This window comes from Myripristis murdjan, chromosome 23 (assembly GCF_902150065.1).
Source record: "Myripristis murdjan chromosome 23, fMyrMur1.1, whole genome shotgun sequence".
Lineage (NCBI taxonomy): Eukaryota > Metazoa > Chordata > Actinopteri > Holocentriformes > Holocentridae > Myripristis > Myripristis murdjan.
In genome coordinates, this window is record NC_044002.1 from 15,230,967 (window position 1) to 15,258,304 (window position 27,338).

At 41.8% G+C, this 27,338-nt stretch overlaps 1 protein-coding gene across 5 annotated transcripts in view; it reads right to left on the reverse strand.

Moving 5' to 3' along the window:
* The window catches only part of foxp2 (forkhead box P2), a 115,887-nt gene extending 89,394 nt beyond the window's left edge, over nucleotides 1-26,493 (reverse strand). For all 5 annotated transcript variants that reach the window (XM_030045490.1, XM_030045488.1, XM_030045487.1 and 2 more), the window contains exons 1-3: nucleotides 26,213-26,493; nucleotides 16,232-16,298; nucleotides 15,373-15,438 (exon numbers count right to left, since the gene is read on the reverse strand). The gene's annotated coding sequence lies outside the window, so the exon portion shown is untranslated. The remainder of the gene's footprint in view (nucleotides 1-15,372; nucleotides 15,439-16,231; nucleotides 16,299-26,212) is intronic.
* Nucleotides 26,494-27,338: the final 845 nt, after the last annotated feature.

Genomic DNA, 27,338 nt, shown 5'->3' on the forward strand with positions numbered 1-27,338 from the left:
TTCTTGAAAACGAGAAACTATTTCAGCAACAAGTTAAGCGGAACTTTGGAAGTTTCACTTTGATGATGTGCTGGTACACGCTGTCATTGAAAGCTATGTTCCATTAAATTGGAACAGCAAGATGATTCATAAGTCTATTGCTTTTCAATGAGTTCAAACCAGGCTGAAATGTTCAGAAGAACAGTTGCATTTTGCACTAACACATGCAGTTGACTTAGAACTGACCATGATGTACCACAAACATACTGAATCATCTCCTGGATGAAGAATGTCACCACTTTGAAATGGGTTAGATATTCCAGTTATACAAGTGCCATTCCATTTGGCATTGGGGAAAATTTAACGCAAAACAGTCTGAATGTAACTACCTAAAATCATGCAATTGATTTGTAGTCTTAAAACGCTAGTCACAATAATATTCGGATGGAGTATTTTTTTTTTCTTTTTTTTTTTTTTTGCCACAGCAGAAAGAGCTGTATTAGAGGAAATTTGCAATTGGAGGGAATACATTATAATTCATTATACAGTAGCTATTAAACCTTCAATAAAAAGGCTTTAGTACAAGGATTGAGCCACTTATCAGACCTACTCACTACCTTTAAAAGCTGTCCATGTTCAGTGCTCTGAGTGGCAAAAAAGCAATCGCTGATGACTTTGAAAATAGGACTAGATGTACAATTTATCAAAACAGAAATGGCTGGCGGGGATTTGAGAGACATGAGGATTGTAATTGTTTGTTCAAAATCATAGGAGAAAGGAAGACGGCAATTTACGGAATTAAAAACAGAAATTCAGAGACCTCATTTTTAAAAGTTGTCAAAAGAGTGGCTCTGGTAATATTGTCTTAAACGGCTATAAGTAATTTACAGAAAAGTGTATTGTTCCCTAAATTTAAACTTTTATCAAGTAGAAAACCTTAGTAGCTCTTCAAATACAACACTGTTTTATCGTGTTCTCTTAATGAGGTTAATCTAAGTAGACAACAAATTAAACAAATTACTTGCAGATGCACACACGAATCCCTGCAATAACAAATGTGTGACATGTTTCTCCCCAGCAGTTTGTTTTATTCACTCTTGGCATGTAATTAAGCGGTTTACACCATGTTGATTATGTTTATACTGCAACCATGAATTAATTTCTGGTACGAGCATAATGGTGAACTGACAATCAAGTGACAATCTGCAAAGCTGTTGTTTACAAACATATACAACTGGAGAGCATTCTCATTACAGATTCCACAACACCAGAGCCCAAAAATAGTGTGCGGAGCCTGCACAGGCAGCTTAAAACGCTTCCCAAGCTCTTATTGTGGGTGACTCTTAATTTACACAAAGGTGCCCAATTATATTTAGAGGCAGCATTTTCAATACTTTAGGAACTTAGGTGGCATCATTAACTTCCTATCGCTATTGCCTTTTGCCCCTGTCGAAGCCTGTTGCAATCTAGTCAGGAAGACGGATGGCAAAGGGGATGTTTCTGACAGCTTAAAAGTACCCATCAGCTGCCTGCGAGACATCTCCCTGCACATCCAGCCCCGCACCTCCCCAAACAAACAGCAGACTCCACTTCAAATACATAGCAGGACTATTAGGTAATCTTCTCCTTTGTTCACTCTCCCTGAGCCTTGGTGACTAACCTCCATCTCTCCCTGTTCCAACTCCTGCCTTCAAGCTGACGACACAACACTTTCTGCTGCCAGGATTAGGAGTGTGCCATGATGAATGGCTGGAAATTATCTGGAAAATATACACATGCTATCTTATGTATTCAGCGGGGAGTATTTGTTGTGTCACGATGACAGTACCAGTATGGGTTTAAGGCTGGAGAGAAAAAGAGAGAGGCGGGAGGCAGCACAAGGGCTCTTTGTTTTTGGACAGGACAAATCTGAGGTTTCCTTTTGGATATTCAATATCCTGAAAGGTACCAAACACAGTTACAGTAGTCTAGTGTCTGGGGGTTTTTGGAGGGGAGGGGCACAGAGTCTCTCTAAGTGTGTCTGTGAATTGTTGCATGCTTCTTATTCAATTGCTGAGTGGTTTGCGTGAGTCGCTTCCAACAAAGCCTGGCAAATCAATCAATCTGTGAAGAAATACCTCTTATGCCAGATGTGGCACTTAAAAAAAAGACTTGAAAAAGACTTGCTTGTATTAGGGGCTCAGAGGGTCCAAACAGTATAAAACTATGTTGAAAATAAGATATTTATTACAAATGAATCAAGCTGTCAAAATGCTACCCATTCCACTTTGAATTCCTGCTTGTTATTTTAGGTGGCTTCTCTAAGGCGTAGCATGTCAAATCTGTAAGAGTGTAAATGTCTCACTCTGAAATATATCTTCGCTATTTACCTTACAAGTTGCCAAGGAGAATGAAAGACAAATGTTTCATTAGCAGGTGACGTTTTTTTTTTCCTTTGTTTCTTTTACAAGTCTACAGTAGTTCCGCTTCTTGACACATATATGCACGCTCACGCACACACACAGTACAATTATAAATGCAAGGCTTGCTATAGGGAGCTGAACTTTTCACACCTTTCAAAGCCACAAAATTGGATGGTTTTGTGGTTGTGCAGCTGCCGCTCCGCGCTAATGCAAGGCGGTGTCATATGAAAAATATTCCTCTCCCCAAACCACAGGGCTGGTCATTAATGAAACACAGGCCGCGCAGTGAGGTCATACAGAGTCTAGATTTCAGCAGCCACACTTAAAAACCGCTCAGAGAGAATAGAGAAACATGAACACAAATCAGATTCCAGCTCCAAGGACGGGGAAAATAAATAAATAGAGAAAGGCACTGGCCCCTCTCACATTTTCCCCCAGCGCTCTGCAAACAACCGTCAACTGCAGCTCAGAAACAGCTCACAATGAGAGCAGACTAAACAATCTGATCCTGGCCAAGGAAAATGCTAAGCAACTCTGCACACAGGATGTCTCAACCTAATTGCCAACTATCAAATCTCACAATGGAATCTATCCATTTGGCGAAATCTTCACAGCAAAGTTGGCAATATTTTGTTGTGTTTAAGAGTGTCAACTTTTCTGACCAGGAGATGGGGGGTGTGGGGGAGGGGTTTGGGGAGACAATTATCGAGGATTTGATTTGTAGCATATTCTTGGATTCGGTCGGGTTTAGTGAACTTTCAGGAACACTAGCCGACTGCAGCGTGCGCCAAGAGGATAAAAAAAAAAAAGTTTTGTTAGATAAAGGTGTTGCGGGTCTTGTAAACGAATAATTAAAATCCTCAGCATTAAGATAAACAGACTAAATAGGTCCCTGAAGACGCGCACACTCAGGAAGGAGAGAGCACAAGAGAATGAGAGAAGAGGGGGGGAGGGAGGAGGAGGGTAACTGGCTGCATACTGGAGGTGGGCACGAGAGGGTAACTGGAACCATGGGACTGGTATAAGAGACAGGGTTACCGGGAGGGACCAGGCTCTAAACAGGAAACTAATGGGACAGTCTCCACCATGCACCATGTGGCATTGTATTTTCCAGCCAGTCAAAGCCACGCGTGCAGAGAGCCCATGACTTCAAACAGCCAAAATAGCAGCACATTCATGAAACAGAACAGAACTACTGGGAATTAAAGAAGGCAGGGAAAAAAGAAAACACACACAAAAAAGGTAGCAGGCCTCGACAGCAGATGGTAAAATTAACATTTCAACAGTTCCTTCCTTTCATGTAGGTCTCGGCAGAACTTTTTTCTTTTTCTGGAAAAAAAAAAAAAAAAAAAAAAAAAAAACGTAAGAGGGGCTTGGGTTTTGGAAAGATGCAGTGGTGAGAAGGCATCTGGAAAAGGGGAAGAGGAATATTGGCTTATTGCTCCTGATGGTCCACCTCTATGAAAAATTAAATAGGTCTGTTTTGCAGGTTTCCCCTCTCTGGAGTGCCCTAAGCTGTGTTATGGAAACATCATTTCGGTAATTTATACGCCAAAGAACACCTGGTGATGAAAGAAAATAAACTTGTTCTCCCTTTCCTTCTCCTTTTTAAACCCAACACTTTGAATTGCTGGTTTGTCTTTGATGTTTCTCATTTCACCTTTTTAATGTGCACGCATTTGACTTATTTTGCAAGAAGTTGCCATCCACTGTAGTGTTAAGTCGTTTACAAAATGCTTGTCAGATGTCATTTTGGGATCTCAATAGTCACTTCAAAAGGCATTGTAGAGATGCTATCATGGGGAGGCTGAAAGACTGAAGCATCTCTAATAAATAAAGACCCAAACAATGGACAGCCTCTCTCATTTTCCAACCCTGTCCAATGGAGCGGCTCAGTAGTACCCATTAATTTGGACACAGTTATGGCTAAATTACATGTGTTCCACCTCTGTGACATTTTAAATGCAATTAAAAGCTGGTTATGGAAGTGTGCACGGACTTCCCTGTGATGAAGGGAAATCACTGACGTGATTAACATGCAAACGAGCTCATGCTGGCAGACTAGATTGGGGTTTGAAAACCTCAATTACTTTTGTGTGATTATCTATTTACCAGTACACAGATTTCCATTTCTCATCTCCAGCCGAGTCCCCCATGCACGAGCCTCAATTATACATGGCCCACCTTTATTTATGATGCGCACGACACTGAAATACAAGCCTGGGTTATTTTTCACAGTGATGTATCGCCTTTTTACAGACCGTTCACGAGGCACAGCCACCAGACCAACACTTCCTAATGCCTAACCATTTGCTTTGTGAGCATTTAATATCATCTTGACCCCCCCAGTCCATCCATCCAGCCCCCATTTGAACTCAGTTTAATCCCCCTACCCAACAGACAGAGGAAAGAGTAATAGACAAGGGGTGAACATTTTTTAAACAGATATTTTTCTGCCTTTGTACTTTGTCCTTTCAAAATGAAAATGTTTTTCACTGCATCAACTAGCATTGGAGGAAGGAGCAGATTGAAATTATGCAGCCACAGAATCACTCCAGGTTTTAATACAGTATGTATCAGCTTGTTGATGCAATTATCAAAGTAACGCCTGGCAGCACAGGAGGAATCTAATTTAATTCTTTTTAAATGAATGAATAATGACAGAATTCCAGTTTTAAGAGATTTTCTATTGAACATTTACATTACACTGAAAATTTACATTACATATTTAATCAGGCATGATAATAATATACAGTAGAAAACCTTTAAAAATCTTGTTTCTGATTTTGGAAGAGCAGCATATAAACAGATTCGGAAAAAAAAGAATAAGAAAAAAATATATACCTACAACCAATCATGACCCCAGGGAAAATTAATTAACTACTGTACAGTAACTGCCAGTTTATGTTTTTGCTTTTTCAACCATTTTGTTTGAAGTTTGATTGTTTTTTTTTTCCTTTCTTTTTTGCTGGTTTTGTTTTTGATATTACAGTTTATAATTTTATTGTTTGTCAATGTCCCTGCCTGTTTTTTTTGGTTCCCAGGGAGAGAGAGGGAGAGTAATACACATATATGTGGCACAGCCGGGCTTTTCACATTGTGCCCTGCATACATAAAACATACCCTGTTGCTTCAGCTGGAGCAAGAAGGAAAACAGTGCCATCAAGTGAAATTTTTGAGGATTCCTCAAACACCTCGGCAGATAGATCTATCACCTGATCACACTGCGTACAGCAGAAGTATAATGTCCTCTTCTTTGTTTCACATCAAAAGTCTATCCAAAAAAGACAGAGATTATTTTTTGGGGGGGGCGGGGCATACTGTAAAGCAGCTTCTCAAAGGGCAGATGAGAAGAGACACCTTAGACTCAATCTCTTGCTCGTCTTTAATTTAATATGATTTGGAGATATATTTTTTATCTTATTTATAGGTCTATGTATAATATTATTTAGAGGTTCTCAAATAAATGACATGCTTCTTACTCTGAACAGGATTATTAGGCACAGGAGTGCATCCCAGTGAAGCAGTTAGATAATGACACATGCACTGAACACGGTGCTTCACTGATTCCATGCACAGGATCCTGTTCAAGGTAGCCCAGGAACAAAGGGAATCATTATTACTATGTGAACCCAGTTGCCAGGACTCAGCTACAACACTGGTATAAGGTAACCAGAGCAGGTAGCAAAAATGCAGCGGGATATGACTCAGTGACGGAGTGAAACTGGTGCTGAGGGCTGGAGTCATGAGTGAGAGAGAGGGAGAGAGAGGGAGAGAGAGAGATTAAGCTTAGATAATAGTAGATAATGGACAATTAACTCAGGCTAGTAGTGCCAGCTGCAGTGAATAGCGGCTACTGCAGCAGCAAGTCCCCGATCACCACTGAGCCATATTCACAATGGGAATACAGGCGATATCAAGCTGCAGGCTATTGGGCCTCAGAGACGCACACACTGCATTAGCAATCTCCACGACGCCTTCAAAACAATGCTTGCCACCAACAAAGTGTCCCAAAGTGCAAACGCAAGCACTCTGGCGATGGGAGAGTGCCAGTCAAAGTCTGTGGTGCCATAACCTTGTCCATTGTTTCATGTCCTTTCACCATCAAAATAAACCCAGGAGCCGTAAAACCATTAAAAAAGGGGCATGCTGTCATTCCTGAGTGCAGAAATAAAAATTAGCATAATTAAACCTATATAAAAGCTAATTACATAAATAAATGAGCGAACGTCACCACTGTGCATCACAGAGATGATACGTCTGTTCATATCAGGGGCCTCAAAAGTGTTTCTACTGCCCCCCACCCCCACTCCACTCCCTTCAAGCTCCATCTAAATCTATTGATCTGTGAAACACAGGGACCCAGGGGAGGCGATTCACTTAATATCATACATCTAATGATGAGATGAATAACGATTATACCATTTGGTAATTAAACGTCTTACAAACCATTTAACTGACTGCGCGTCAGGAGGGGTCGCTGGAGGTCATAAGGATTGTTTTTCATTTCTCGCTCGGAATGAAAGGAGGAGACATGCAGGAGGTATGGTTGAAGGTGTGTGTGTGTGTGTGGAGGGGGGGGTGGTGGTGGTGGAAAACAGTCCGTGACACAATGGTGAAAACACACTAATGATTGTTAGCAGCCACGACGCTAATCCCTAATGCTGTCAAGACTTTGAAGGGAAAACAATTTGGAGGAGGCGAAGAAAAAGGAGGGAGGCAAGACAAACATCTCACCTTCCTATGAATCTGAGATTTTTTTTGTATATATTTAGAAATCTCATTAGCTTGCGTGTGCATCTTTTCACAATACGAGACGAACGAGTGAAAAAAAATAACCATGCATTTAGTGGAAACAGGAGAGAGAATGAAGAGGAGGGGGTTTTATGTACCTTCCTTTTTTTGCGAAGAGTGTGTCTGATCCTTACAAAGGTGTGTTAAACACATACTCTGAGAGCCAATTTGCTGTCAACATCCACAGCCCTAATCCGTACTTACAGGCAATAATTACCAACGTTGGCATGTCAGTTTGTTGTTACGTGGACGGGCACATTTTCAGGGCCTGTACAAAGGCTTATCCCTCCCTGTAATACATTGTATACAGCAAGTTATGGGAAAGAGCCAAGTCAGGTGACACACCTCCACAGGGTAAAGTTTTGAAAGGTTTTAGGGGGTAACACAAAAAACACTTGAACACTTAGCAAACTAGCCTCCCCTTTCTACCCTATCCTCACAGGACTAACAATAGCTTTTTTTTTTTTTTTTTTTTGCTCTGTGGCTGGCTCCGGCGCATTCACACAGCATTTAGTGACAGAGAGATGTGTGCCGTGCTCCTGGCTCCTTATTGAAAGATAGCTAGTAAACATTGTCATTCCAAAGAGAGACAGGATTAAAGCCTGCTTCGCCCATTGAGAGGAACAGTACACTGGGAGAGAACGGGAACAATAGCCAAATGGAGGACGGTATCACAAGGGTCCAATGTCTGCCATGATGAATATGTGGGAGATTATAACCCATTCCATCATTTCCATAATGTAAAACTCTCTTTCTTCTTCACCCGCAGACTATTCACTAAATAAATGAGAAAACTATCACCCGCGCAGAAATATTTGACAAAAGGCAGAGGGGAGGGAGACTGAGTTCTGAATGACCCTGTGCCTTTGACAATGCAGCCGCCATCCAAACGCATTCGGAAGCAGCGGAGTGAGTAAGACCTGGTATAGTATTTATCACTGGGCACAATGCAAATGTATTACCATGTCACCTATACCACTTTACGGCGCAGAATGGAACCACGGTGAACACAAGGGAGTTTTACATAATACCAGGTGAAAATATGAGCACAGGGCTCTTCAGATGTGTGGCATTAGTGCCTCGCTCGCGCTCTCAACTGGAGGACATGAACAGAAGGATCATTCAGTGGACATTGGTTTAAAACCTGTAGTCACAAAGAGCCAGGCCAAGCATTTAACCAAAGCGCTAACTAGTCGATCTCATAAATCCTGCCTATTTCTCCAAAAGCCGACTGACCTGAACGAACAGAAAGAAATGTTTGAGAGAAAATCAGACAGGAAATTTGCACAGCAGAGTTAATAGTAGAGGAGGGGAAATAGTTGAAATAATGCAGACACTTTGGCTATGGATCTTGCATTCAGTTTGACTCAAATCTCAAGTTGAGAGTAGTGGAAAAATGTTTTATTTATAGTCGATAACTTTTCTTTAAAGACAACGTTTAGAATATCTGTGTAAGCTATTTTGGAAAGGAGAACTTCCTTGAAATACAAGGAAGTTTTCCCTGTATAAATATAGATATATATATATATTTATTTTTTTTTTTTTTTCCAGTCATACAAATGTCTTTAGCATTACAGTATATGCTCACAGTGTCAACAGCACCTACAATAGTGGCTTACATGGTGACGGTGTAAGTGCACCCTTGACTGCAAACCTTTGAATCCAACTGTTACTTTTCTAGAGAGCTCCTCAAAAAACATTAAACTTGTGAAATTCCTGAGCCATAGAAAATACCTCCCCACCCTGCGCTCCACTCACACCTCAACATCACTGACACCTCTTCAGCCATGTGTGTGTTTGTGTGTGTGTGTGTGTGTGTGTGTGTGTGTGTGTGTGTGTGTGTGCATGTGTAAAAGAGAGACAAAGAGAATGCCTGCGTGCATAGCTACATGCGTGTGTATGTGTGTGTGTGTGTGTTACCTGCCAGATCACTGAAGTCCATTCCAGAGATTTCTCCCATGGTAACCTATTTTATTTACTTTATCTCCAATATAATGCTTCAGTGAACATTAGCAACTTTGAGACATAAGTTTCAATCAGTCGTCTGGCAGCAGTGAGAACGCGTGTGCGTGAGTGTGTATGCCTGTGCGCACATGGGTGTGTGTGTGTGTTCAGCCAGGTGCAAAGAAGAGATGAACACCAGCACCAAAAGGACAGCATAGCTTCAAAACGAAGGACTGGCAAAAAGGTCCCAAAATAATACAAAATAAAAACAGACAGCAGAGAGAGAAGGAGTGAGAGGAAAACAAAAGGATAGTGCGAAATAGAAGTTGGGAAGAAAGTGGATAAATACACTGTACAGGACAGAAGGGAGAAAAACTGTGAGGGAAGGGAGTGGTGTATTAAAAAATAAAGGCGAGAAGCAAACTAAAAAGCAATATTGTGCTGGGAGAGGCAGAGAGAGACAGGCAGAAGGGAGGGCAAGAGAGAGACAGATAGATGGAGTGATAGAAATGGACAAAAACAAAGTGAAGGAGAAAGCATGAAAGGGAAGGGAGACGAAGTGTTCTCCCTGGGTAGTGCAGAGCAGGTCTTGTCCAATAAACACAGGTGAGCAGCTCGACAGGCCAGGACCACCGGGCTGACTGACAGGTGAGAGCTCTCACTGACCGCCAGCTTTATGTTACATGACATGAGGAGTGCAACTCAACTGACGAGGAGAAACTGCCTCCAAGACTCAGAGTGCGAGTGGAGGAAGGAGGGAGGGAGGTTTGTGTGAGAGGGCGCATACACCCATACACACCCGTGCACGCATACCCACAGCTGTTAAAAATGCACACACAGTTGCAAACACAAAATACTTTCACACGCACACATAAAAAAAAAAAAAAAAAAAAAAAAAAAAAAACACACAGAGACAGACATGGGTAAGCCATGCCTTTTCCTTTCACAGGTGAGCAGGAGAAGGAAACACCCCGGTGCTTCAGTCACTTAGAGGGAGAAAGTGAGGAGTCGCAGGCGGGGGTGCAGAATGTATGCTGTGTGCCGACTGAATCTTTTCCACATGACGGGCCTCGGGCTGTTTTTGTCAACTGCACTCTGAGCAGTGAGGAGTCAGGTAGTGTGACCACATGATTGCCCAAGAGGCACCTCGGTGAGAGGGGGTGAAGGGGAGAAATGGGGAGAGAGGGAGTGAAAGGGAGAGAGGGAGAAAGAGAGAGAGAGACAGAGAGAGAGAGATAGGGGGCCAGGGACAGGACCGATGCAGCACGCATGATGAGGTGTAATCACAAACCCCATTCAGAGTGCAGTGGAGTTTGTCAACATACACACATTCACATTCCACTGTCTGTCAGCCCTATGACCCAAATCGAGCATGCTGTGTGTGTGTGTGTGTGTGTGTGTGTGTGTGTGTGTGTGTGTGTGTGTGTGTGTATGAATGTATGTCTCCACACACACGGGCGCTTTCTGCCCATTTCGCCTCCAACCAGGTAGTAACAGTTGCACTGTCTAGGCTTGCGGTTTGTGGTGAGGAAGTCAGATTCCAAGCTCTTGTAGTATTTCGCTGCCGCCTGTATCCCTTTTCAAGCCACGATCAAATGATCATAATGAACAAAGGAGTTGGCTTGTTGCCTCTGGAGTAAAAGCTTTTTCAGTGGCTGTGACCGCGCAGTTTGATTTGAAACTTTCACTTGAAAAAAAAAGGAAGACAGAGAAAGAAAGAGAGGGCCATAACTTTTTAGAAGGCATTATCTCCTGAAGGAATCTTAAGAATGTTAGGACTAGGACACTACAAAATGTGTCATCTTTTTTAATGAAAATACGTAACGCAAAAAATGTGTTTAGATGCATTATATGCCATGAAAACACCAAATGCAAAGAAAGAAAGAAAGAAATTCTGGGTGTTAACAGTATTGTCATTTCATTTAGATGTGTATGAAAAAAATCTCATTCCGCACATAATAGGAAACAGAACTAACTTAATCTGATTTACATTTATACAAACCTTCTTTGTATCTGATTATTTCAACAATGTGTGTCTTATATCACCACAGGAGGCCAAAATCCCTTTGTCGCAATTGCTTCAGAGCTTGAAATAATACGGTAAAAAGAGCTGTGTTCCTAAGAAACCAATTTCTATGGATAACAGATGCGACATTATTAACACAATGTTTACACTCTGGAAATGTATGTGTCTCGAATATTAAGAATTTAGCATTGATTTATTAACAGTTCTTGACTGCTCTAAACATTGTAATATAATATGAAATCCCTGAGATAAATATCATTTGTCAACAGGTTAAAAGAGTGTAGTTTTAGTTTATGTCGCAATAACAAATTCCCTATAAAACACTGGTCTGTGAAGGCCTGACATAAACCGAGGGTTACGTGTGCTCGCTGAAAAATGGAGGTGGATGACAGCTTGGTGATAACACACAAGTTCAATCTGTCAAGACAATCAGCATTTAGACTTTGGGAGAAGAATGCACGACTGTGTGAGACCGATTCATTGGACACGATCACCTGCAAGTGAAGCCACTCATAATTCTTCCCACCTGAAATAAGGGGTTCAAACTAATGTCAGGCCGCTCTGATGTCATGCCTGCCTGGGGTTGGGTTTCACAATAATCTCAGGCTCTTGGAGAAATGCCATCAAGTCCAGCTTCCGCACCCAAGCTTTCTCCAATTAACTTGCAGGGAAAGAATAACACACGAAACACTAGATCCCTACTCGTTTATAGAAATTAAGCTTGTGCATGCAGTATTTGCAATCAGTCATTTCCAGAGTACTTAGCCATGGAGGCCAATGTGTGCCTAACACAAGGTGTACCTATACCGCTGGATAAAGCCATGTGGATATTGAGGCCACAACCCCAAGTTTCATCTAACCTCAAACACCCTGAGCGTAGTTAAATTCAGACGATTTTTCTAATGAATACAGGTTAGAAAATCCTGCATGCTGATTTCCTTTTTACATAGACAGTCAACTACATCTTCTGCAAAGCAGTTTGAGAAACTGGCATTTTGAAAACAGAGGGTGAAAGATAAAGAAACAAGAGAAAGAGAGAGGAATACCATAGGCAGCCATGTGGATCAATAGACTCATTGAGCCTCTCTGTCTTCTCTATCAGGAGTGATAGCAATACTCGTTCTGAGCCTCTAGCGTCCCTCTTTCTAACTCCATTCTCATGGCAACTGTGCAGTCTGGACAAATACTCTCAGTGCAATTTCTTTTCTTCTCCTCTCACCGTCTACCCTGCATCTCCACCTCCTCTGTGTTTCTCTATCGAGATCCTCATTTCTCTTTCACATCAGACAGGAGCAGGATAAATAACTGACACTTGCTAAGAAATGGTGAAGGGAGAAAGATGTGAAATGTTCAGGTGGAGTAGGAGGTCTGGACTGAATAGATCTGAAGTCAGATGCGTTAAAACAATTCAACCTTGTTATGGTTATATTTTGAAAGCGATGGGAACCCGGCATGATGGGTTACATATGGCGCATTTTCGCCAGCACCGAAGGACAGGAGGGAAAGGCTGAGAATATACATATCAGGTGTGAAAGATATTTCCTGTGTGGAAATAATATAAGTACAATTCCAGAGTCTATTTAAAAGCAAGCCAGCTCCTAATCCGAGAGATCAGCAAAGAGCAGGACGTCACTGGTCCCCCCACTTTTGCTCCAATTTGCTCACAGCACGACACTATCAGACACCAAACCAAACCTCATTAAACCGGAATATGGAAACTTGGGGAACTTCCAAAACTTCTAACTTCTCTCCCTCCCCTCCTCCCTAAGCGCGAAGACAAAACAGTAGACCATAGAGAGAATGGCGCATGAAGAACAGGAGCAGATCCTTGGGACCGAGAGTAAAAGGAAGGAAGGGAGGAAAAGAAGGGAAAGCAGAACCTTTGATGAGTAAGACTTTTTTTGTTAAGAGAGGGGGCTTAACTTTAAAATATTCTGGGTGGCAGTGAATGGGGGATTGACCAATGGCCCTGATCTCAGCCACACACTGGGGCACTGGGGTTAATGGTGGATAAAGATTAGAAAAACGGGGGTGCTCTGCCTGATCTCCATCCACCCCCCATCGTTTTCACCTTCTCCACCAATCCCAAATCAGCTAGACAATGGGGGCTGCCAATGGGGAATGGTCAAAGTCCCTTTGATTTCTGCCTCTACCCCCTCGACTGCTCCGAGTGCCCAGGGTAAAGACCCGTGGAGGTTCCCACTGCTCGCCCACTCATGAGGAAGACAGTTAGCAGGCTCAGAGAAACCATTTGAGGATTGGAAATGGAATGACAAGAGGTCTCTGATCTATGACAAGAATCAATTTCAAATTGGAAATGTGAGCAGAGGGCTGTTCCGTCCAAGCTGCAGCTTCTTTAAAGCGGCCAGAGATATACTTAATTGCTGTAGATTTTTATATATGTGTACACTGGCACTGCGGACTACAGCGCTGGGGCAATTATACTTTTTTTGCAATGATTAGAAGACTTTTTTTAGGCCAGCAGATATGCAGTAAGAGTTCATCTTTGAAGATTTAACTGGATACTAGACAAATTAAGAACTAATATTCAAATCTCTTTTAGGTGGAAAAGGAAATCTGGGTTCTGCTGAGGTCTGTGAAGATGGGACTCTTGGGGAGGTGTACCTGGGTCTGATGCCCAGCCACCCAGCATCTACACTCCTGCCCACACGCTTTAATCATATCTGGACCTCAAAGGCACAACTCTGCAGTGGAGTATTGAGATAAATAGATTTTCTCCCTTAAGTCTGGGGTAGAATATCTAAATAAACCTATGGCCTGGATTCAAAGCAAACTGACAGTATTCTCCGCCTGCAACCTTGAAATCATCCATCTTCATAAACTCACCAGCTGCCTTACTATGCTGTTGAACATATAGACAGATTTATTTTTATTATTTATATTGTAAAGATTGTAAAGGTGACTTTTGCAACTAAAGTGCGAACATTACAAGTGACAGCAAATGGAACACATAATCACAATTTATCACGGCAAAAGCAAAACTTAACAAGAACTAAAAACTTTTTTCAAATATGCCATTCTTTTGACCAAAACCTTGAGTTTTCATTTCCAAACATCTATGGTTAATTCAGCAACGCCAATTCTCCTCCCCATCACGACCTCAGAGGACCGTCTGGCAATGTGTGTTTATGTGAGTGTTTGTGAGTTCCAGTCTATGGGAGAGCCACTTCAGCTGTGTTTGAGATATAATTGGTGTGTCCCATTATTTGGCCCAAGATTCTTTACACTCATTCGCGCACTGACTTGGTGACAAATTCTTCCTGGTATCATTAGCTTGGGATAGAAAGATATCTATGTCTGATTGAGTTTGCAGGGCTACAAAAGATACACAATTGGCCAGTTGTTTGAAACTGATGGCTGACATCAGGTATTGGCTGTTAAATTTAATGTTCATTACTAGTTAATATTCAGCTAAAATGACACAGGCTTGAGGGATGAATTATCAGATCTCTCTACATGTCTGATGACTGTTTTTACTAGCAAAGTGCATCAGGCTGTCACATCATGTGGTCATGTCATGGTCATCATGTGGTGTTTTAGTTATGAAGACTCTGCTTTTGTTGTGTATTAGAGGTAAGAAAACTTTATGCAATAAAACTTACACATCTAAAAAAACTAAAAATGACTGGTGTCACCAAAACCCTGCCTGAGTTTGAATAAAAATCTCTGGTAAGTAAGAGGACTTTGTACAGGACTTTTCTGTTTGGTGTTCTGGCTGAGAAATGTGTAGATTTTTTTTTTTTTTAGATCCTAATAACGCTTCCAATACTTCATTTTTCATATTGGTTTCAAAATACTACTTTAAAAAAACTCTTTGTTGACAAATGTAAGTGCATTATAATCCAGCTTAAAATTTACTACGACACCTGCTTTTTGTCATAAAATCAGAACACACCTCACTGATTTCCTCTATAAAAACTAAAAGGAAAGATTGGTTTTCATTGTGAGAAGTGAACAATTTCAAACTCTTTCATACCTGTCCAGACCATAAAGGAAGTATCAAGACCAAAAATCTCTCAAGTGCTGACAGGTATCATTTTCTGATACCTTCCTCTTCCGTTTTGTCATTCCAGCACCCAGGACTGTGTTACCATAAAGCCGACCCCCACCAACAATGACTGATGTGGCTCATTACAGTGCACACGATAGTCTAGATAAACAGACAACACTGGGCATGCGGAGGATAGTAAAACTTCTTTCACTTACCACTTCAGAGTCTAGAGAGTGTGTTTTCTGGCCTGTTCTACGGACGCAGAGCGGGCATATTTCATCCTGAGAGGAATAATGGGAATACAGACATTTGGACTTAAAACAGAAGGAGTATTCAGTGACAAATGTGCTCATGTTTTTGTGGAATTTCTATCATTTCTGCAGTGAGTTGCATTGCTAAGGTAACGTGTTCTTGCTAACATCCGGTTGAAGCCCACGTGACTCCTGCTCACTTTATTCTGCGCTTTTACACCACAAATCTCAATCAAGGCATGCGCAAAGTAAAAAATAGAAAACATAAAAATAGCTGATATCCACGCTTGCCCACATTTGTTGGCCCTAATGCATATCATAACTTCTAAGCTAGAGTAGATTGAAAATCCTTGGGGTGTGAAAACCAAACAGGCACAACTGAAAGGTTGCCCGGCAGAGGGGGAATTCTATCAAGGTGGACAAGATGAAGATTTGTTACATTTGAGGGGGAACGGGGCCCCCTTGACCTCAACTAGCCACTACAATCACCCAAATAGAATAGAGCTAACAACGGCATGGCACCAATACAAGAGACATACCTTGCCTCTAGACAGGAGAAAGATAAATAAATAAATAAATAAAACTTGACTTTGATGTTGATAATGGACTTCAACAGTAATTAAAACAAATAAAATGCATTAATGAAACTTACTTTTTAAGATGAATTATCCTGACTTTTTTTTTTTTTTTTAATAGGGATACTGCTGAAACTTTAAATGACACTGTTAATGCTACTCTAATCTTTCTCAAGCTGAAGTTTTCTTTTCTTTTTTTTTTTTTCCCCTGACAGATAGACATGAAGGGACCGTGTTCCTATACTCACCCTAAAGGAAAAAACTTGCTGTTGTTGTCCGTCACAGGAGTGGAAGGAGTCCAGCGATGTCAGCTATCTGGGATGAGAGAACACGTTAAGCATGCCGTTAGTCGAAATCTATTTCATGACGCAGTAATTTTCATTTCTTTTCCCAGGCGCATCCAGTGCTGGTGCAGACATGTGTGGGCTAGATTGCGTCTTGCATAACTGTTTTCTGTACGGCTTGTAGGTGAAAGCAATAAACTTCAGAACAACAAAGTGCACCTGGATTTTGCTGTGAAGCATGTGAGAGCATATGTGTGTGCGCGCGTGTGTGTGTGTGTGCGTGTGTTTGTGTGTACGTATGTGTGTGTACGCACAAGCAGGCAATGTACAGTACATGCTATCGCTACAAAGAAATATGTGACAACACCACCCCACCCCACCCCCACCCCCACCCCGCCTCGCTCCCTCTCAAGTTGAAGGGTGCAGTGCCTGGAAGGCTCAAGCTCTCAACACTGAGTAAATCACGCAGTTAACCTGACACGTTTGATTTCTCATGTACTTTCATTCAGTTGTCTGTATCAAAGGACACATGCTGTGGCATCTATGCACTTTGGAGACCATGAGTGTTGATGGTTTTTACATTAATCATACAATTACAAAAGCGCACAATACTGCAGTTGCAACCATAGACTGCCAACTACAGACATTTTACTGGGCATATATCACATTTAAGTATTAGCAAATTTTTAAATCCTCCTGAGAGCTGCTACCCAAAGCTGGAAGGGGCAGAAAATGGCCTGGATGTTCCTCTCTGAGATTTTTTTCCCCCTTTTATTCTCCCAGAATTCCAATGACCCCTACAGGCAACCAGTGACTGCTGAATCCTAAGGAATGTGCTCTCTGAACTGTACAAAAAGCCCTCAGCCCCGAAGAGCACTGCTGAAAACAAAACCTGCCAACTGCTATAATTTTTCACTGTTTTGAGTTTGCGGAAAGTGTCGCACAGATTGCAGTGCAACATTTACCCAGAAAGAGGGTGGGGGAGCAGCGGACACCAAACCGTGCACTATCTGCTGGGCAAACAGCCATGAAAAGGTTTGACAAGGTCAGTATAAAGAATCAAACAGGGCTGTACAAAATCATATCATTCATTTGTATTACCCATTTCCACATACTGCACATCTATGAATAACAAATATTGCACTAGGTAAATATAGACATGAAGAAATAAGATGGCCAAAATATAAAAATGTAATGAGGTTGTACAAACAGTCTACATGAATTGACTAACACTATTAACCTTACAGCGAAGTACAACATAAGAGCCACTTTTTTTTTTTTTTTTTTTTTTAAACATGTATATAATTTGGATAAAAAACATAATTTCAAGTTAATGCTCCTTTCACTGAAAATGATTTGCTGGTGAGTTGACTTCAATATCACAACACCTCTGGGCTGTGCAGATGTCATATTTTATTCACTGGAAAAGCATTAGGAATGCTATTAGTCTGTATGACCTTCAATTCATGGGGATTTACAAATACCACACATATCTTTATGCCAAATACAAAACCATCTGTAAATTCTATCAACTTATAAATACGGGAATTGCATTCAAGTATTCATGAAGGCCTAATAATGCTATAGGCTGATATTTACATAAAGCGCTCGCACACTAAGTCAAGATAAACTATTTAAGACCCGGACCACAAATACCTCCACATCGCAGGAAAGGAGGGTCCTGTGATGAAAGAGGACATTATGCTAACAAGTCAGATTACTGTACACAATAACTTTATCTTAAAAGTAAATACCATCCTTGGTGTTGGAAAAGAGGGGGGCGTTATGGAAAGTCACTGGCAATATTTTCTGTGGGGACCAAATGCCCCTTATCTGTGTTAGTCGAGCAATTCAGGCCCGCCCGAACAAAGATGAGTCTTCAAACTCATTCTATTCATGGTCAGACGTGTAATTACCCTCAGCTCACAGTCTAGACGTAACTGCATTCACAGTATTTAAGACCCCCTCTGCAATGTGTGGACGCCTGCTCCTGCCGCCGAGTCCTGCACGTTAAATCTGTGGGCAGATAAATTAGCGAAGAATGCAATAAAAAAGACACAATGAGAGGAACTTTATCCTCCCCGCTGCTAAATGAGATTTCTTTGAAATGCAGATCAGTGGTGCTAGATTAGTGAATTTTAGCTGCTGTCAACATCATAACAAAATACAAATGCGATTGTTCGCTGGCGCCTTATCTCCTTGCTTCCATCTGCTGGCTGGTTATTTACTCCCCCTTGATTTACTATGCAGATCTAAATAAGTCGCATCAAAAGGAGGGCTTACTGCACAATGCCTTCTTAAGCTTCTACATCAAGGTATTTGAAAAACCGGTAGTCACATGAAAAGGCTGCCCATCAAAGGCACATCTCTAATGAACTCTCCCATATCAGAGGGGGTTTGTGGGGCCTGGCTTTAATGCCGTCTGTGTGGGGAGAGAGAAGTAGAACTAGAAATCAGACCCACCAAGCCATGGCTGAGAAGAGAGGGGACGACAGAGAGGGGGAGGAAAAGGAAGAGAAGATGAAGAAGGAGGAGGAAGAAGAGGAAGGCCCCAGTTCTCAGATGAGATTAGCTCACCAAATGGACTACCACTGAGTCTGTCCATCTCTCCATTCATTCTACGAAACCCTAGGCTGAGGGAGCTACTCATAAATATCAAAGAGTATAATAACGCTGATTAGCACAGGTAAGAGAAAGTTAGAGTAACACTTAACTGGACAACTAGAGAGTTTTACTTTTGTTTCTTGCTATTTTTTTACAGGATGGGGCTATATACTGTATACGGCAGAATATAACAGCACAACCTCAGAGAAAGGTTAATGCAGCACCTTCACAAGGCTCCATCATTCAGTTCAAAAAAGCTCTGGGCGATAGATTGATATTATATCAATACTGTGACATAAGACTAGATATTGTCTGACATTTTGGCACAAGTGTTGTCTTTTCCTGGTTTTAAAGGCTGGATTACAGTAAAGAAGTGCAATTTCATTACTGTTCTAGCTGTCCTGTTATTTGCCTCTACCTGCTTGGTCATCATCATATCAACATTGTTAATGACTGTTATCAAAAAACTCTTCTGTCTTATGAAAGCACCAATAGCCATGCCTACAATGTCATAATATCAACAGAGGTATTGAACCAAAGATACTGCATCACAATATTTGATTTTATCCACATCTTTCAGCCCTAATTAGGGTGTCAGACAGACCAAAGAGCATTAATAGATAAATGCTCAAGATGACATATCAATCCAGTCCTCAGAAGGAGAGAGAGGGAGAAAGTGCCTCTTAAAGATTTTCAAATACAGGAAAGAACAGCGTTCTCTGCTATTCTGCCTTCTCATTCTCCCCAGTTCTGCAAACAGCTTTGGTAATCTCGCACAGAGCTTTTGCATTACGCTCCTGCAATAACCTTTAATTTCATGGTGTATTTGTTGCATTCAGCACACAGGCCGGATTACAACCGACAATCTTCAGACTTAAACCGAGAAAATAAACTGCATGGCGAGATCATGATCTGTACCCCCCACCCACCACCATCATCACCGCCACTATCCTGCTTTGTAACAGTGTGTCTGGATGAAGGGGAGACCCCCACCAACAAGCATGCAGTTTACCAGCGAACAATTAGCCCTGGAGCAAGAGCAGGCCCAGCGCTGGCACATGTGGTTAAGAGGCGAGCGCCGCGGGAGAACACCAGATGATGAAGGGATGAGGACAGGAGGAGGAGGAGGGAGTAAGGGAAGAGGATAGAGGATGTTGGGAGGGGGTGTATGTGGCGTGTGCCAGACACGCGTGTGCCAGTCTTTGGCTGCTGGGCATGTCCTGCTTCATTCACTGACTGCCATTCTTTATGGAGAGAAAAGACTAAGCGAGAAAGGGATGACCCCCCCCACCCTTCTCAATTTCAAGTCGATTTTGACTCAATCTATTCTCTCTGTGTCTGAATTTTAGGCAGCCATCCAGACTGAGAGTTTTACAACAACGAAGGCATCCTATGGCCGCTTTGCGACGGAAACCCAACTTCTCCTCGCCTCCCTCCCCTCACCCCGCCTCAAGCATCTCTCTGTTGTGTAGCGTGCCAAGTGGGCCCAGTGCCAGTCGCATTTGCAACCACGAGGGACCCTTGTCTTTTTGCCTTGCCTAATGAAATGACAAAACAACAGATTTGCATATGCAGAAACAGGTGTTGTAACAGGTTTGACTCCTCTTGACCTAAGCTGTGTTAAAGAGAGGAAATGCAGAGAGAGAAAAAAAAACATGCAGGGAAAAAAAAAAGTTTATGACCAACAGCTGCCTAGAGGTATTTAGGCTCTGATGGGCAGTCAAGTCTGCACCATCTGCCCTGCTGCTCGCCAGAAGTGACAATCTAAATTAAAAACCACTCATCAAATATCATAAAAATAAACCATTGTGTTGCCGCGTCCATATGTTGTGGCTGTTTCATCTCGTTCTCAGAGTGCAGCTTTGGAGAGGGAGCTTCAAGGCCTAGCTGTGATCCAGGGAAAATCCAGAGAGCCGCACAGTAGCCTGTAATTACCCTCCCACCGATCCCCTGTCTTCAGACCAGAGCCCTGCGTCATCCTACACATTATCCGAGTCCATCCTCTCCACATTACAGAAGAGAAAAGTTACCAGAGCCAATGTGGTGAAAACATGGCCATTGTTTAGAAAAGGATCAGGGGACTGCCATCCAAGAGCACAAGCTGGGTGTTCAAAGGGTGAAAAAGGGGCATACACTACACTTGCTAGTAACTAGATAACTGCTGCGTTTTATGCAAATTTGCCACGCAGGAAATAACATACTGCAGTGGACTGTGACTGTGTGGCTGTGAAACAAGGCAAACTGGAAAAAAAACATAAACATTTCTGAAAATGTCAAATGTCTCCCCTGCACATTATGACCAAATTATGTCCTGACCCAAAGGGCTGGAGTGGAAACATTCCTTTTGTCCTTTACTCAAAGACACAGCTACTGTACAACAACACCCCCTCCCACCACCGACCCACCACCACCACCCAACCCCCACTTCCATTTTTCCTCCTGTTTTTATTTAGACGAGTGAGACAGAAGGAACAAACCTGAGACAGTCGTGACCCTACGCGAGTGTTGTAACTTGTTCTAGAGCTACGCCGGCAGAAGGCAGCACCATATGCCCTCAGCCCCGAGCTGGATGCTCTTTCTGCAGCCTAATGTGCCTGTCAAAAACCGTTACCGTCACAAATCCCCCATGTTTTTTTTTTTTTTTTTCTCACAACATGTTTGAAATAAAGAGTGTTTTTTTCCCCTCTTTCTCTCTCTCTCTCTCTCTCTCTCTCTCTCTCTCTCTCTCTCGGGGTAAAGAGGAAAGGTCCTCAATGACGTGCGAGGCGCCACTGAAAGCAGGGTCACTGTTTGTGTTCCTCGTATTGAACAGACCATCATACAACCAATCAATAAGCCCACGTTTCCTGTAGCTGAAGCTCAGCTGGTATAACCATGCATACATTACACAGTGGCCAACTTGTCCTGCATCAACATACTCTATTAAATGTGTAACATGTTAACCGGGCCATGTATCATCAAAGGAAATTTCCCTCACTATAGAAAGTATAAAGCATAAAAACACACTTTTAACATTAATTTTAAGCATTTCTATAATTTATTATTAGTTTATCATTAAATATATTTAAAATGCATGGAATTTGCAAATGTATTCTCTTATCTGTCAAACAAAGAACTAAAAAAATTAAATAATTTTAAAAAAAATACCTGGATTTGTTTTCATTTTTTGCTATCAATCATTTTGTTTCAGCAGATGTCATTGCCAGAATGGTGGATATCTCGTTTTTGGAATAAAACTTCACATCATCACGGAAGCTCAGATGTCCTGACGATGCATAATTCAACACTAACCAACTTTTCCTCACTATACTCGTTCATTTGATGATTGTCAATCATCAAATGCCTTCATCAGAAAGAGGTGTCACAATATAAAGCGCTCAAAAACAAATGGCTGTGCTCGCTGGGTGCCACTGTTTGCCTCAGTGCTGTCTCACTAGGTTTTGCCTGTTTACAAGAGTGACAGGCTGAATGTGGACTGAGCAATGGTGACCTTGCCTTTTACCATGAGTGACCCTCCATCTTTAATTCAGGGCAAGACCCCAAAACCAACACATTCTTTCACACCAGTACACTGTCCACGCTGTCTCCATCTGACCGTGACTTGAATAAAAGCTGCCATGCCTTCACACCGCACTGACCAGCAAGTAAACATGCAATTGTTGGCTGGGCAAGAAAGAATGAAGGAAAAAGAAAAAAAAAACTAAGGGCATAAAAAAGATGCAAGGTCTGTGGCTGTGTGATTCAAAGGAGGAATGACATAGTTTATTAGATAAACAGGTTGACAGGTCAGATGGTGTTACAGGCCAAGCTTATGGCATTTTGAAGGGTCAACTCAAGGGGAAACCATAAGGACAAAGTCATGATCAAGACCATGATCCTGAGAGCTCTATTCTGGATGAAAAAGCATGAAATGTTTTACATAGCTGTGATAAAGCAATATTGAACACACAGACCCAAAGTTTGTTGATCTTTTCTGTTTCAGACGGTGAGGTTATTTGCACAAGCCAAACCTACACTTTTTGGCCTTTGGGAATTGGGCCATTTGTTTGTGGCTACAACAATCTTTGCAGGGTGCCATGATGACATTCGATATAATATTTAGAAAACAATCTTTTTGGAAGGTTTTGACCCTTAATGTTTTGGACTAAATAAATGCATAACCACAAAATCATTCACAACATATCCAAGAAAACAGCAAAGCAATAAAATCTTTGAAAAACACATTAAAAAAAAAACTACATAACCATGAAATGAGATGAAACAAATGGCCAGTACAAAAAAGTTGGTGATACAGTGTTGACCTCTTTCTCAGACAGCTCTTAACTCACCCTTGTGTGGGTAGCCTGCAATCTCCTTTCTAATCCCCATCCCCTGACCCCACCCTGCACAGCTTTCTCCGGCCAAAGAGTCACAGCATTTCTCGCTCACAACAGCGTCGAGTCCGGCTTAAGAAATGACCCAGAGCGTAACTAAAAAAGTCTGAGCTGTCTCAGACTCTTAGTAACTGGGGCACACAAAACACTATTACTGTGATGTGGATAATTACAGTGCAAAAGGGGGGCCTCTTAAGCATGTAATACACTCTTTTATCTTAAGAAGTCAATCTCTCTGAGGCTGACAGCTTGCACCATATGATCCTGGTAAACAAATACTTTTGCGCGGCACAAAAGTGCCATTAAAGGCCAAAACTGTCAACACAAATTCCATTCTTACTGGGGGGAGGGAACCGAGGTGGGAGGGAGGGAGGTGCGGGAAGGAGAAGGGGAGGAGAAAAAAAGACTTGATCACTTCTGGTTGCTTTAACTTGCATGGAGGTTGTCATGGAAACATTTCTATGAAGTTAACGGGGATAAAAACAGAACGCTTTCCCGTTTAATTGCCTTTAAGCTTAGTGACAGGGTCGAGTTAGCTATATATGAAAACACAGAGTGAGTAGGTTACATAGATGGACTCAGTGAGATGTTTAGAAAAGCGAAGCTTGTGCACCACTCCCTTGATTATTCTGCCCATTTCTCCCCCCAAACACAGCAACACCTCAAGAGTTGAGCAAGCAGTCTGCTTCATTACAGAGGTGTTGGGGGATGGGTGATGGTGCAATTCAAAAGGAAATCCAAAAGTGAGCAAGAGCTGACCTATTTGTTTCACTGCCTAAGAAGTAGCTTGACTCAAAAAACAAAGCAGATTTGATACAGGGATAAAATCCACTCTATTTTCCCCCACTCTTCACCTTGTCTGCACTTTCAACCAGAGCAAATGCAGATAAAGTTTTCACAAGACTCTCAGAATGATAAATAAATTGCAAAACATTTTCCACTCAACTCAGCTGGTGGCAGCAATTTTCATATCTGAGATAAAATCATGCGTCAACCCGTGATCACTGAGCTGAAAGCTGAATCTTAATTTTGATAAATGATTGAAATGTATGACAGGGTATACACATTAATCCTGTGGAGGACAATTCATTTTCCTATTACCATAATATAGAGCACGACCGCCTGATGATGAATGCAGTAATCAAAAAATGGACGCAGAGTGGGGAGAGTCAGGGTAATAAGTGCACTGCTCCCAACAACGGTCCGCTGCCATTAGTCCCCCCTCCATCTCTCCCACTGCCTTGAAAAAAAAAATAACACAAGCATCACTTTTCTACAACACAAAAGTGACCTTGGTGACCACGCACACACCCGCTACGACATGTAAGCAACAAGTAAACAAGAGTGCACGGCTGTTACAAATACACTTCAACAAATGATTACAGGGGTTCTCCAACAAGGGGCTGATTGTGAACTGTCGCTGACATATTTCACAAGGGGCATTTATTGTGGCCTGGGCTTTGAAGAGTGAGAGCTGCTCAGTGAGGGGGGAACTGGCCCACACCTGCATAACTGAGGAGGGAACACCTGTGCACCCTGCGGCTGGAACAAAGAGGGTCGGTCCTGCTAATCCAGGGGTGAAAGCTGATCAGAGGACAGGCCCGAAGAGTTCAGCAGCTCCCACTACCTTGTTAGCCATTCTTAAAAAAAAAAAAAAAAAGTTACACCTATTGATTTTTTTGGGCCGCAGTGATTGCAGAACAGTGGCAAGACACTGAGAGAGTGATATAGAAGAACAGAGGTGAAGCTTTTTATAGCTGGGGTTTAGCTTAATTACTCCGAGTACAGGTCTATCATTCTGAAAACTGATAAGCTGCCAGCATCACTGTTTGTTCTGGACAACGAAAAAAAAAATGGAATATTAAAATGGAGCGAGCAAGCACGGTAAGGTGTTGTTGACTGCTGATAATCATAGACAATGATCATGCTGGTAATAAACTGATGATGATAATTAGAATTATTCAAGGCTGCAGCCTGGCTTTGCTTCAGGGTTGAGGGATTTTTAGTATTTTCATGTATATACGTCTCAGCTTAGAGAACTGTATTGATGTTTTGTAAAAATCAGCACTGACAGAAAAAAATCATTTCTTTTAAATCTACATGCAATATCTGAAAAAGTGTGTGTGTGTGTGTGTGTGTGTGTGGCACAAGTGATAACAGCATCTATAACCTTGTAAGATTAAAAAAAAAAACCTACTGTATACTTAACACTGCTTTTTAAAAGTCACATAGACGACTGTAATTTAGAATAAGCTAAAATATACAATATACTTATTACAAGTTAATAATTGACTTTGTTTTAAATATTTTTCTTGCAACTATTGCCCCATAGCAATACCCAAGAAATTCTTGCAAACATCTGCTTTGCTATATCAATATTTTTAAATGTTCCATGGCATTAAGGTGCGCACACTGTGACATTTCATGATACTTTAAGTATAAGATCACATTGCATAAAAATGTAATAATTTATAATCATCATGAACATTACCATTATTATTTGAACAGGCTATCTTTTAGATGTGGTTTGGAGATATGTGTTATTGCTCGCTGATGGCAAATGAAATGAAAAATCCCTGATATGCACTTGACTTTGCTCGCAGCCTGACTTCACAGTGGAAAACGTTCAAACAATACGCAGACGGGCAACAATAAAATCGGCTTTTTGAAAAGTCAGTGGTCAGCGTTCAAATAGCAAGGCACAGGCTGGACAGTGCGGCTTGACGGTCCTCACATAAAAGCACCGACTGGTGTGCTACGATAAGTTAAACATGTATTAGCTGCTCTGCATTTAAAAAACACACAGCAAGTCCGTATGTTAGGTGTAAATTATTATGTTGCCCGCCGGCTGCCAAAGCGCTGGGCAAAACTTGTGGCCGGTCCACTTCCTAATTCAAGTGCAGTGGACACACAAGTACAAACTAAAAGAGGGTGGAAAGAAATAAACACTTGCGTGGAAAAAACTTACCACGAAAAAATGGCAGGTATATTTCCCTCTTGGTAAAGTCAAAGGGACACACCAGGTGAGAAGTCGTCGTCCTCTGTACTTGCAGAGATCTTCACACGTGACTGTCCAAGTTCACCATAACGCAGAGAAAATGAACAACAAGCTGCAGAGTAAATAAAAAGCTCAAATATTCCTCCGCTGGGCGCTGCTGTCGGAGACACACACACACTCTCCCGCTGTCTTCCGTCAACGCTGCTGTTATTACTAATGCAACAGAGGAAAAACCAGTACACTGAGTCCTGTTTGAATGACGCGCAATGCGAAGAAGAAGCGGCTTGTTTTTTTGCGTTACGATTCAAACACACATCAAGCTGTATCCCAGCAAGCAAGTATATTTGGGACTAGAAACCCCCCCAGGGGAGGCACTTGCTTGTGCGCGGAGGTGTGTGTTGTTATTTTTGGGCGTACTGCGACCCCGTGTGACGTCAGGTCCACCTGCTCTGTAAACAAAAAAAGTATTTTAAAAAGTTTGTTGCCCCGCTTTTGTCAACGTTTAACATTTTTACGGGTTTGGTCGTGCAGCTGACGCCCCTACCAGAGCGTTCAGCGTTTTGCTCATGGACGCTTCGACAGGTTGTAGCTGGGGATTGAACCTGTAACCTTCCGGTTACGGGACTGTCCCTGCATCCGCTACATAAGCAAATAGTGCGTCCATTTTTGCATTTGGAAAACTTGAGCTCAAATGATGGAGGTCTTGTCCAGATTTAGATTTTACAGAGTCGGCTCACTGCAAAGGAGTTTGCAAGTGGGAAGCCTATATGGAAAAATCACAGTAACATTCCCATAATGTTCCTATAATATTCCAACAGGGACTTGTAGTTTGTCTGTGAGTTTAAAATGACCTTATAATACTTCATGGTATTTTTTAAATCTACAAAGGTATCGCAATGATATTCCTAAAGGGACTTATGGTTTTTTCTGTGGTATTTGTGTAGTATCAGTCTAAAACGTATTAAAAAGACTTTCCTCCAGCTCTTTCCCGTAAGGGCAATAGCCTGCTGGGACTGCTGGAAATTAGGGTAAAGGAAATGCACCGATAGAAAGTTGAAACTAAATTACTGGCTGTAACAATCGCCTGATCCAAATG